Genomic DNA, 13,442 nt, shown 5'->3' with positions numbered 1-13,442 from the left:
GAACTGAGATTAGACAGGGCAAACCAGGAAGTGATACAATTTCTATGGATAGCGAGAAGTACACTCACCACTGTACATGGGTACATCAAAGAGTTGTCAGATGGAACTACAGGTTAGGCACAGGGAAAGGTAGAAAAGTGGCCAGATGAAACAGAGAGCTGAGGTATGAAGGGACATTTTTGGAGGTGTGCTACAAGTCCTGAGTTCTAGCTTTGTAAACACAGATAAGATCCTTGGCTATAATGCCTGACCTAGAAAGTGGGCTCGTGAATAACTAAAGAAGGACAGCATTGCAAAGAAAAGAAAACCTCCATGTCAGTGATGAAAAACATGTATTGTTACATAATATCTACATCTACTCCAACAAATAAGATAAGGTTGAGAGACAGATTTGTTTTGCCATCTTTACCCCTTCTCTGGAATTCCCTAGATCTTTTTTACCTGCTTCCAGATTTCTTGTGCCCCCCTATAGTTACAGAACAGATACATCATTCCTGCCTCTTCCTCCTTACATCTCCAGCATCTACTATTCTCCTTTCTGTGTTCCTTTAGAAATCTCATGGAGGTTAGATACCATCTGTCTGGAAGACAATGGAATTTTTAGAATAGCCGTAAGATGCTACATGTACATAAAAATGTGAAAAATGTCTGTAGTGCTGGGTATGACTTCAAAAAGGTTGATTGGAATGGAAACTTCACAGAAAGCAGTGCAAACAAAAAATGATACAAGAAGTGAGGGTTCACATTAAGTAAAGCCGCACTTTAGAAAAAAAACTGTAGGATCTACAAATAGAATGAAAGAGGAGCAAGTAGACAAAGCAGGTGCAACTGCAATCTGGTGAGATAAGGAAAGGGATGGAGATATGGCAATCACAATATATCATTTGCTCAGACATGGATATTTAGCAGAACAAGAGGTAGCATACACTCTGAGCTACTGAGGACAGAGCAGCAGAGCAGAGGAACATCAAAAACCACCAAACCTATTAGTCTAATTAAAAAACAGAAAAGGATGACAGCTTGTGGTTTGATACAATACAATAAAATATAATGAAGATCAAATGCGAAAAGTTTATTTATTTGAATTATTTAACATCTGTTTACCGGGAAGGTCTAACTTGGTATGAGTCAATTTTCAGCAGAAACCCTGGGAGGAATGCTCCAGACGCATGTCTTTGTAATGTGGGAGGAAAGCATAGCAGCCGGAGAAAACCCCCTTGAATGCAGGGAGGACATGCAGCCTCCACAAAGAAGGCACCCCAGCCAAGAGTCAAACTGGAGAACCTCTTGCTATAAAGTGACAATGCAAACTGCAGCACCACTGTGCCATCCAAAGAAAAAAGAGCGGCAGATGAGCAGTTTAAGGAATAGATAAGGCTCATGGGCAGGAAAAAGCTTGTCACTATTGAGCACTTCAGCCTCCCACATGAAGGCTAGTATTGCCTTGAGTCCAAATAAGGAAAAGATAATGAAGTAAGTGAAGTACTTGGCCAAAGATGGATTAATTCAATATGTATGGTAAAGCTCATGAAGGGAAATATATTGGAAATTATCCTTATCAAGGTTGGGGAGTTTGAAAACATAAAAGTAAAACTGGCCAGGTGGGCTTATTTTATATTTATCAACATTCCCCATACTAAATAGGCATGACAGTAGACCTAAATGCATTACAGCTATTCATTCTTGAAGTGAAGGAATTCAGGAATATAAAGGCTATAACTGCGGATCTGTTTTCTCTAGCTTTCTGCCAGTTCTGTCTTAATGCCCATTCCAAGAGGTCCACATTTTTTGAAGCTTATAAAACAGCTGTAAGATCCACAATGGACTGACTTGCTTGACTCCTCCCTATCTATGCTATGCCCAGCTGAATCTTTCATTCACCAGCGTTGATGGGCTTAGGAGACAGGGGTAGAGGTTTGAGCATAAATGGGGGCATATTTATCCATTCAATACCAGGCTTAGATTTTGTAATGTAAGAATGCAGTGTTCCTCTTTGGAGAGATGTATACTGTATTAGACTGGTTGCCCATGCATTTTAGGTGTCAATAGGCTAAGTAACCTGGTCTGTATGTTCACTCTTAGAGCACATTCTATATGTATATAAATGTGACCTGATAACTTCTGATCTTTGCAGCTAGGATGCTGGCACTGAAGACAGTTTTTTCCTCCAGTATGAACTCATAGGAAGTATGCAGCATGGAGAGTTTCTGTCTTCGTCAAGGTGGGGATTTCAGCTAAAAGCTTACAAAGAGCTCTTTACTTTGGTTTCATGCAAGTTTTTTCACTAAATACAGTTTGGATGCATGCCCAGCAAGGGACGTTTTTAACTTTAGTTAACTCCATGCAGTGTATTGCATTCACATGCAGTCCTCATGAATCGTACACCATATCTCATCAGGGTTTCAGTGATTGCTTTATTTCCTAGCCTACATTACCACACTTACCCCCCCCCCCCCGGCTTCCCTCTTCTTCTTCCTGGTATGATTTTTCACTCTTGTAGTATTCTAATATCTTTCTATTGCTTTTTCATTTTCTCTCCCCTCCTTTCCTCGTTCTACTCAGTCTCTGCATTCTTTTTCACATAGCCTGGAGTCTCATGTGCAATTCATGCCCCTATGTTATTTTTGTCCGCTTCCAGTTTTGAATGATTACTGCTTTAACGTTGGTCCTCAAAAGTCTGATAATGTTCATTTTTTTCCAGATGCTGTCCTCTTTCTTGGTTCTCCATATACAGAATTAACAAGCACGTTCTGCTTCCTTTTGAAATATGATTCCTTAAATCTTTTGTGCCTGCCACTAGATTTCTTGCGCCTTCCCACAGTTGCGGAACATATGTACAATTCCTGCCTTGTCCTACTTACAGTACATCTCCAGCATCTACTATTTTCTTTTCTGCCTTCCTTTAAAAATCAAATGTTGGTTAGATATCATCTATGCAGCATTCTCAGATTTTGATCTCCCGATCTATGTACTTTCTGCATGTGCCTCACTGTCTAAATTTTTTCTGACAGTATTCTGCAACTTTCTTCCATCTTTTGTCCATTTCCCAATTATTTTTTCATTCGCTCTCTTTTTTGACCTTGTCCTTTCTTTTTCTTAAAGCCTAATAGATCTGTTTGATCCTTTCCCTCCTTAACGTCTTCCATTTCCTCCAGAGTGCCATCCGTTTTCCTTTTGCTTTCTTTTCCAGCCTGTTGCTTTCTCTTCCTGCCATCTCTTTATTTTTTCCATGTCTCCCTAAGAACTAAGAAGTTCCACCATGGGGCTCTGGTATTCTGTATTTCAGTATTAACTCATCGATTCTTTTACATTTTTAACCATCATTTTCTCTGGATACCAAGTAGTATATACCACTTCTCCTCTTTTTCATGTTTCTTCCCCTATCTTTGCTCCAGCGTTATGTTTCCCATATATTGAGGTTTCCCTTCACCTAAGTTTGTGTGTCCCTGTTCGTTCAGTGTTACTTCATCCATGCCCTTTAGTAAAATCTTCCATATTTCCTTCACACTTACTCTATTTTGATTAAGCCCCTTTTCTTCTTTTTCAAGCCAGTGAATGTGCTGTAGTTAGTGCAGTGGGATCGAAGGGAAAGAGAGCAGTTTGTTAACGAAGAAGGCAAGTGATGAGGAGACCACCGAACGTGACTTAGATAAGAGTGCAGAGTAAGAGGATAGTAATACAGACATATTTTAGAAATGGAGAAGGATGGAATGACTACAGGGATTAAAGAGAGAGATAATTGATCAAGAAGGGGATCTGGGCAGAGGATGAGGACTATAACAAGAAGACAATATGTGATGAGCAAATGAAAATTTTGTTAAGTAGTGTAGGACTCTTAGGAGGATAAGGACAGAAGGCTGGTAAGAAGTAACATTAAGGTGGTGTGTGGAGGAGACAACAGAACACCTGCTAATGTGGTGAGGTGTCCAAAAGTATAAGGGTTTTTTTTTAAGCTATGGAAAGAAATACACAAAAGAGAGTTTGCAGTGCAATGCATGTCTATTTAATATGTTTGTGCTGGATTTAGTGGTGGTGGGCGAGAATAAAGTAGAAATACAATTAGTTGTGATGTAGATGAAGAAAGTGACTGTTCATAGATGAAAGGAGTTGTGGGTGGTTATGTTTAGGAAGGAGGAAGTTCAAGTATGGGTACAGAAGTCTGTAAGCAGTATGAAAAACATGGATAAAGCAGAGTAGATGTAGAATAAATGGGGATGGGGAACACAGAGCTAGTTATGGACAGGGCAGTGTAGAGGTGTCAGTGAAAGCAAGACAGGGAAGGGTGGAAGACAGAAAGCATAGTGAGGTAATAAGTGGATGAGTTATTATTAGGGAATTGTATAGTGATGAATCAGAGTGGGATGTTTCTGGCAGAATTCCTAGCCCTACCTGGAAGATAAATCGATTATAGCTAGAGAAGGTGAGAAGTGAGAAATGAGATTTGGTTTTATTGTTCTGGAGGTTCAAGAATAAGATCACTGACTGAAAAGTAAATAGATGTTTCTATGCTGAAGGTGCCAATTGTTGTCATGGATTTGGCTCTCTAGAGTTAATGGAGGAAAGAATATGTTATGTGTAAAATGGTGAATGTTAAACGTACACTGTATATTTTAGTTATTGAATAAATCTTGCTTGCAAAATGTTTGTCACGTTCATATGTTAGTAGGTGCATTTATGTATTGGATTTCTGGCTGTATAATGGATTATGCAGTAAAAAAGGAAAACATAATTTAAGGGAATCACTTTTAAGCACTCAGCAGTTCAAAACAGTTCTTCTTGAGTATTTTATGAGAATAAATTTCATCTCCAAGACCAAAACTCATCGAATAAGTTTCAGTCTAATTCCTACAAATAACTTCCTACAGGAACATAATACAATGGAATGACACATCAATCAATTTATATATCCAAGCAGGCAGCAGATATAATTTATAAGAGTTTAGAAAAAAACACAATCATTAAAGGAAATTGTCCTTGAGTACTAAATGCTGAGTAATTCAAATCAGTTCTTTTCAAATGATTTAAAAGAATGAATTTCAGTTGCCAGATCATTATTCTTGAAATAAATTTCATTTAGTTTGTATAACCAAGATACTGTGTGAATTTTATACAAAATTTTAATGCATTCATTCAAGTCATATACCCAAGCAGGCAGCAGTTATATTTGTATAAATAGCATGGGTGCTGTACATGTCCCCAATCATGTGTTGGAATTTGAACCCACACTTAGCTTTAGTAACTAAAGCAGAAGACTAGAAAACCCTAGTTTAATGCATTTAAATAGGAATCTATGTTGGTGCAAAAAAGAAAATAAACATGGCCTTATGATACTAATCACATTATCCTTTTCTGGGAGACGTAATCTGCCCTGTTATCTCAATTAGACATGCTCAAGACAGACAAAGTATATGTATACCACTTTACATCAGGTGTTTGTCTGGGGATACAGTTAATAAAAATGCATACATATCTATATCTAAATCTATATCTATCTCCACACTCTAACATGGTTGGCAAGTCTCAAACCTACTCAGCTGCTGGAAAATAGTGGCAAAGACAGGCTATCATTGAAGCTCAGGTCAGCTTCAACAGGCTTGCAGTATGGTCATCACCCTTGTCTGGATCTGAACAGTTAAAGCAGATGAAATTAAAAAAGAAAAAAAAAATAAGCCACAACCTGTCTGTAGTCATTAACAGTAACCTAGAGAAATAGCCTGAAGTAGTTTAAATGTAAACCACCTCTTAGTGCTAAAATCAACAACACATGTTCACCATTCTAAGCACTTAGCTCCAAGAAAGTTCTTACTGAGATTAGCAAACTGGTCAAGAACTTTTATAATCAGGAAATTGGTTGCCTACTTAAAGTCCAAAGTATTCTACTGTTGCATCTAAGAATAATATTTTGCAGGTGTTCTGCTATAATCAAAGGTACTGATATTTGCAGAGTGCATTTTAAGTGTTGTATTATTCTTATTTCACTATTGCACATACAGCGAGATTTTCTGGCAGCCCTTTCTTGCCTTACCAAACACTTCTTGTGAAAGTCCTATTTTGTGATCATTTCATTTGCTTTCATTTTTTTGAACTGTGACAACACTTTTTGACAGTGAGGAGCAGATAGATAGATATAGGCAGATACAGATTTAGATATAGAAATATATGTGTATAAGTATACCTATATATAGAGACAGATAAATACTACACACATGAATATATACATACATGTATAGCTGTCTGCGTGTGTGTGTCAAGTAAATCATCCAGCCATAGGAGGAGGAGATAAATCTCTGCAATAACATTGAATAACAGACTTTGAGCTATTTTGGGTTAGCCATCTGTACCGGTAAAGAAATCTTGGAGGGTTTAATCCATCTATCTTCATAAAGGCCTTTATGAATTAGTTTGTTTATTCAGAATACAGTTCCTAATTACTCAGCTTTAGCCTGGAGTTACTTTATAATGCATGTGGTATGCTAAACTTCCTTTTGTTAGGTCTCATTTTAACTCATAAGGTGCTTCTACATTTTTCTAAATCTCCAACTCTTACTTGTATATAATCCGCATGTCTGTTTATTTAAGTAGTATCTAATAATGGTGTATATAGAGAATAATTCATAGCCACTACAGTGTGTGTTAATTTCTTGATAGTTATTCATTTACCTGTTTGGCATAGACATGTGTATCTGAAACCAGAATAATAAAATGTCTTTTTTTTAAATATTGCACTATTAATCTCTAAAGTTTCTTACTGATTGTTGGTCTTCATTATCCTTAAATCCCAGCATAGGTCTAATGGAGACTCTCATGCTTAGAAAGCTCTCTTTTTCATCATACTTTACGTTGCTTCTGTAAAGGTATTTTATCATCTGGGTGGGACTTTACAAATCTTGCCTTTACGATTTAGAGTAGTTTCCTCATAAAATTAGTGATTTTCTGGATTTTTGCAGAAAATCAGTGAGGAATGAATTCACTGAATATTGAAAGTCATTTGATTTTTCAGAGTTCATATACTTCAGAAAATGCATGGTAACACAAACACTTTTTTTCAAGTAACTTTCTAATTTTATAAAAGCAATATTTAAAATTTGTCCCTCCATTAGTTTTTGGTTTTGTCCAGACTTTTTGTGCTAAGATGGCAGAGCTATGAAGCTGTTGTCACATGAATCATGCAGTCCATTGACCAATATTTTGAGAGGCTGGCCAAATAATGAGATGAATGAACAGCTAAAGACAGCTCAATAGCCTTTGGCAGAGATAGCCAGGTCTGGAGCATGTCATCCATGACATTTTCCTGATGAGTTTCATTTCCTAGTATTCCATGCCATTCCCTGCTTCGTATGCAAAGGTTGACTTTCTGGCTATGTATAACCTGGTTCTATCTCACACACTAAAGACAGCAGTAGTAAACACCAGGATGAGGAAGAAATATTGGTACTCCTCTAGGGTTACTGTCCCATGAGCATGTCACATGATGTTTTCCAATGATGTCCTTGATCTTTCTCTGCAGGTAAGCTGCCTGCATTGACTTTATTATGTTACAATACAGGCACCGTTAGCATCAGTGTTTATTCTTACATATTATATTTTGCAGTAAGATTTATGTAGACACACTATTGGAATTACTACAGTTAATCATAACTTGCATACTCAAGATGCAAATAATCATAGCTAAAATAGCAAAATGACACATTAAACAACACACTCAAATCTTTGCGGTAAAAATAGACATAAGGCTTGATTCAGCATATACCCTTCTGAGTGAATAGACAACACAAACATAAGACCTACGTCATTCCTCCTAATTTTAGTTTTTCTACTGATTTTTGTGCAAAATAAAGGTTACCACAATGTTTAGACTATGTATACACTTAGTCTAATCTTTCTGAGTGAATAGACATCAGAAAAAGTGTGGTTGGAATGTTTTTGAATGCATATTGTAGACACTTAGTGTAGGCATTCATGAATCCGACCCATACACTTCCTATCTAGAATTACACACATTAAGAAAAAAGGAAAATGAAAAAAAAAAACTCACGTTTTCCTATTCTCTTGTCTTCTCACCTTAGTATAAGCCAAAGCACAGTGGCACAGCGTCTGCAACATACCTAGTTTCAAAGAACTAAAATGGTGGCTGTAGTCACATCCAGCCTTCTGGCTATAGTGTTGTGCTACAAGATAACAAGTCACAAAATAAGCAGTAGTGATCAGCAAATGTATATTTGCATCAAGCCATCTCTAACACATTACTGTCTGCATACCGATATTGCTTTAAATAAGTGCCCCAGCTACTGAATCTCGGTCTACAGAAATATCTCGTTATTGTTGTCTGAGTACTCTGGTTAATCGATTGTATATGCTTGTACACACAAATTCACAAACATGTGGTGGCAATGCTGACTCTGTCATTGTAGTTTTTTGCGCTGTCCTATTATGCATCCCAGGTTTGTTTTTCATGTATTGTTCTGGGAATCTGTTTCCATGTTGAGTTTTTCATTCTTCTCTGTTCTGACCATCTTATCCAGCTATCATATCAATGGTTCATTCATTTGCTATCTCATCTGGATATAGTCTCCTGTAGATGGGGGCTAAAAGTTGAGTAGTGGTTGTCTATCATTTGTGGTTGCTCAGATTTTTCTTTGTGTGTGTTTACCCCCTCACTCTCTTTGTCAGTCATCTAGATGCATGTTCAGTCTGCTATGCATGTGTACTTCCACACACTAATAACCTAAATGGAGTATGTGCAATTCTTTGCAGAACCAACACTCCCTAATGCATTTTGCTTCAAGTTAAAACTCTGAGTCTCCCTAGTTGGTGCTCCTGTGACATGACAAAGCCATCTCCCACCTCTGAGATTGGCAAGCTGATAATGGTTGCTCTTGTCACCCCCCCAAAACAGTTTTTATTTTATTCATCTGCTTCATGTCACCAGATTCTGCTTACAGTGTGTAGCTTATCTAAAATGGAAACAGACGTACTGTCCAAAACCTGCTACCCTACAATGACAAATTGCTGTATGCACCCCTACTTTTACAGCCTGCTACCCTACAATGATGAATTGCTGTATGCACTCCTACTTTTACAGCCTGCTACCCTACAATGATGAATTGCTGTATGCACCCCTACTTTTACAAAATGCTACCCTACAATGATGAATTGCTGTATGCACCCCTACTTTTACAGCCTGCTACCCTACAATGATGAATTGCTGTATGCACCCCTTCTTTTACAGCCTGCTACCCTACAATGATGAATTGCTGTATGCACCCCTACTTTTACAGCTTTACCACGTTCTTGTTCCTACCTCTTTACTACATGCTGCGCCCTTTCATACCTTTAGTATCATCTGTGAAATTATTTATTTGGCTTGTCTTCTTTTGTTCTCTCATTTATGTTGTTTTTGCATCTCAGATCCTATCTGGTCTAGTTAGCTTCATAATGTGCTTTTGAGTGAAGACACCAACAATGCACACATACACAGCTGTTTCTAGAATTGTGTTAGAGGCTACATGTTATTTTTTATAGGGTAATGTTTTCTGTATACATGCAGCACATATACGTAGACCTGCTTAGCAAACAATACTACAAACAATGTATCACACGTATGCCTGCGTGCCTTTCAAGTCCACATTTCCTTAGTTATTGTACACATAATTGTGATAACAAGATAGTGGCTGCATCATCCTGTCTCTGTAGTACACAGGTGTAAAGATTTAATTGTTAAAAAAGTGAACCATGATTAACAACACAGATGATAAAGAAACTTCCAGGGAGGAAAGAAGTAAACAGGTAATGCAGATTCCCATAACCTGTAGGAAGGGAGGCAGGCTGATTTATGTCCTGACACCCACTGGGGGGACAGTTATCTCTTGCCAGTAGTAATGGGGCTGCACTAGAGATATATATGCATGCCAAGCAGCATATGCTGTGGCCAAAATGTGCATGTGGTGATGTGAGCATGATCTGTAACAGCATTGTGATTATCTTTCACAACTACTTTTTGGATCTGGAGTTATGGATATCATAAATTCCACTCTGTGGTGATCTGGATAATAGTCACTATTCTGCTTGGTTGACTCCTTTCCTTTGGTTACTTTCTGAAGCTTCAACTATACCTTGGGTTCCAGTTCAATGAGGACTCATTCCAACAGTTTCATATATTAAGAACTCAACTCAATGAAAAAGTAAGCATTGATTTTAAAGGGGTAAGAAAACATATACAGTCCTTTCCTGGTGAGAGTGTAGAAAAACTAGAGTGTTGAACTTTTACAGTGAGCTAATAAGTAGTCCAATGTTTTTATATATTAAACACTGAACTTATTAAAATTAATCTGTGTACACAATTGTGTGCAGAACTCATTACCACCTATACTGAGCCAGACAATGTAGCAAACCTCCTGGCTGATAAATTCAGCTTCAACTTTACCTCTCTCCCCATCTCAACCTTCCATCAGGAAATATCATCAAATATAACTCCCCCTTTTATCACTAGGGGACAGGTCCTTAATGCTCTCTCTAAGACCAAGCACACTGCATCTAAGGACCCAGACAATATCCCACAATGCCTTCTAAATAACATGAGACATAACCTATCAGTGTCTCTGGAATTACAATTTAACTGTAGCCTCCAAACAGGCTTCATGCCTCATGAATGGAGAAAGGCAACAGCCATCCCTCTGCTCAATGGTGATCCATCTACAGACCCTGGAAACTACAGACCCATTAGTCTCACTAGTCTTATATGTAAAGCCATGTAAAGAATTATCACAGAGATGATCAAGAGAGATATAGTAAACCTCCAGACACTGAACCCAACCCAGTTTGTTTTCATCAAGGGAAGATCATGCCTACTCAACCTGGTGGACTTCTTTGGGAGGGTCACCAAAAAGCAATGGATGTGAGCAGAATCATTCACACTGCCTACCTTGACCTGGCCAAGGCATTTGACACAATACCCCACTTGGGCCTTGTTGAAAAAATCAAGAGGTTAGGTACAAACCTGTATGTCATCCAGTGGACAGCTAACTAGCTCACAGACAGGAACCAGGATGTTAGAAATGGGGAGTCCACCTCTAAAAAGAGGCCAGTTACAAGTGGAGTCCCTCAGGGATCAGTCCTTGGACTGTTCATTTTTGGCATTTACTTCTCAGAAGTCAAGGCCAATGTCAATGGTCTCTGGCTGACTAAACTTGCAGATGATTGCAAATTAGGAGCTGTCATTGAATCTCACACTGACACAAATGTTCTCCAGGAGGGGCTGACACAGACAAACAATTGGTGTCAGAGCCATGGACTAAAACTAAATGCCAAGAAATGCCTAATTGTATCCTTTGGGAAGTCATCCATCCCTGGTAATTATCATGTTAACAACACACCCCTTAGAGTTGACCCAGTAGTCAGGGACTTAGAGACACACATAGATAGTAATCTAGCCTTTGATCATCGTGTGTCTACAGTGTTGAAGAAATCATTCTATGTTGTGTAACTTATAAACAGAGGTACAGCATCTAAGTCCAAGGAAGTTATTGTTCCACTGTATTTGGCATTCATCAGATCTATCATTGAGTACAATGTCCCCTTTGGTATGTACCTAACCAAGCTAATCCAACAATTAGAATGTCCACAGAGTTTCCTCACTAAAAGAATACAGGGCATAAGAAATATGTCATATTCAGACTGCCTCAAGACACTATCCCTCTATTATGTCTCCTACAGCTTTTGAGGGGAGATCTATGCCTGGTATACAGGGCATTGTCAGACCCCACTCTGATGGACCTCCTGCATATCCACAAAACAAACATCACCAAAATTACCCATTCTAAAGACTTAATCCTTACCTGTGATATAAATAGGACCTACTGTAGAGATAGGTATGTATCCCAGAGCCTATCCCATCTCTGGAACAGGCTCCCCATCCTTGTGAAGCAGAGTTCCTCCTCAACCCAATTCAAGTGCAACTTGGACAACTGGATGGAAACTGGAAATTCATCCCTGATTTAGCACTTATGTCTCTAATGGACACAGGCAACCTGTAAATGGTTCATCTCCAAGTCCCATGCTTACACTTATCAAGGGTATCAGAACTTGTCAGAGATTCGGGATGCATGGCTAGGCTTAAAAAGGCCCTTGTGGTTATTAACCTAGTAAACACCTATGAACCTATTAAAACTTAATATCTTTTATTTGCTCTCCTTCAGAGTATTATGTTCTAAATTTTGAAGCGTGCTTAGTCCCCCTCCCCAGTTTTGGGGAGCAAACCCCTTATATTGTATAAACATATACATACCAATTCCATAGTTACACAGCCATGAGAAAAATGAGACACTCATTATAAAAAGGAAATAACTTCCTGAACACACTTAAAATCCATGCCAGCAGTGATATCCTATAAAATACAGAATTTAGGGACTTCAGCAGCAAGGAGATGAAGCTGAACAGATGGAAACATTTCAAGTTCTATCTCAATGAGGTATAGGAAAGTTACCATGAAGACATGCTCTCAGTGGAGACTTGAGGATCTGCCACAGTGTTATTGTAAGGATAGCAGATTTAGGTGGACTGAAAGTAATGACCAACATTGTAGTAGAAGTTGGCTGAGGGGTGGGCATAAGGATAAGAAAAAAAGAATATAAAACAGATGTTTATTGCCTAGTAACATCATTTGAACTAGTGTATGGTATTGATGAATCTTGGGAGATTGTAACTTGGCTTCCTCCAGTGGCATGTCTTCCATTACTCAAACATTATGCTGATACAATTTCCTGAATAGCACACAGAGTGGCTACATAACTGACTCTGCAACACATTCTCATGGCTTTCTAGCTACAGACATAAGTCTCATAGGATCATAGGCGGTTACTAGGCTAATGGCCCTGGGGCTCTTACAAGCCTAGCCAAGGGTTTATCCTAATATTATCCCATGCCAACTTGATTCTAAGTAGTATATCTTTCTTTTTTTGTTTTAGAATGTAATTATGGTAAAACATCTACCGATATTTCTCTTGTGTATATCTATAAGTATCTCTCTCTATATATATATTTTTTATGTGGAACTAAACTTCACTTCTGTTTACTACCCTGCACATTCTGCCAAATGAGTCATATAATATACCTTTCTCATGGAAGGCCATACCTTTCGTACATTGTAGGTGCTGTGGCCTCTTTACAGCCAGTTTCCTTGCTTTGTTCAACTTACTGTCATAATAGTGTTTCTGTAGTTGTTTCTTAAGTTCCAACTGGCATGTGCTGTTACTAAAGATTAATTGTTCATTTGTAACTATTATTATGTTTGTATATGCCATTAATACGGACTTTTGGTTAAATGCTTTGTGTTTTTCTTCCACCTAACACTGTTTATTTTTATTTTGCATTATTTGTCATTTGATTAGGTATCTTGCTTTTGTGTACCAGTGTGACAAACAAATCTCACCTTTGTGCAATATTGG

The sequence above is a fragment of the Protopterus annectens genome, chromosome 9.part0, assembly GCF_019279795.1.
Source record: "Protopterus annectens isolate FY-2018-M chromosome 9.part0, PAN1.0, whole genome shotgun sequence".
NCBI lineage: Eukaryota > Metazoa > Chordata > Ceratodontiformes > Protopteridae > Protopterus > Protopterus annectens.
This window is presented reverse-complemented; position numbering follows the sequence as displayed.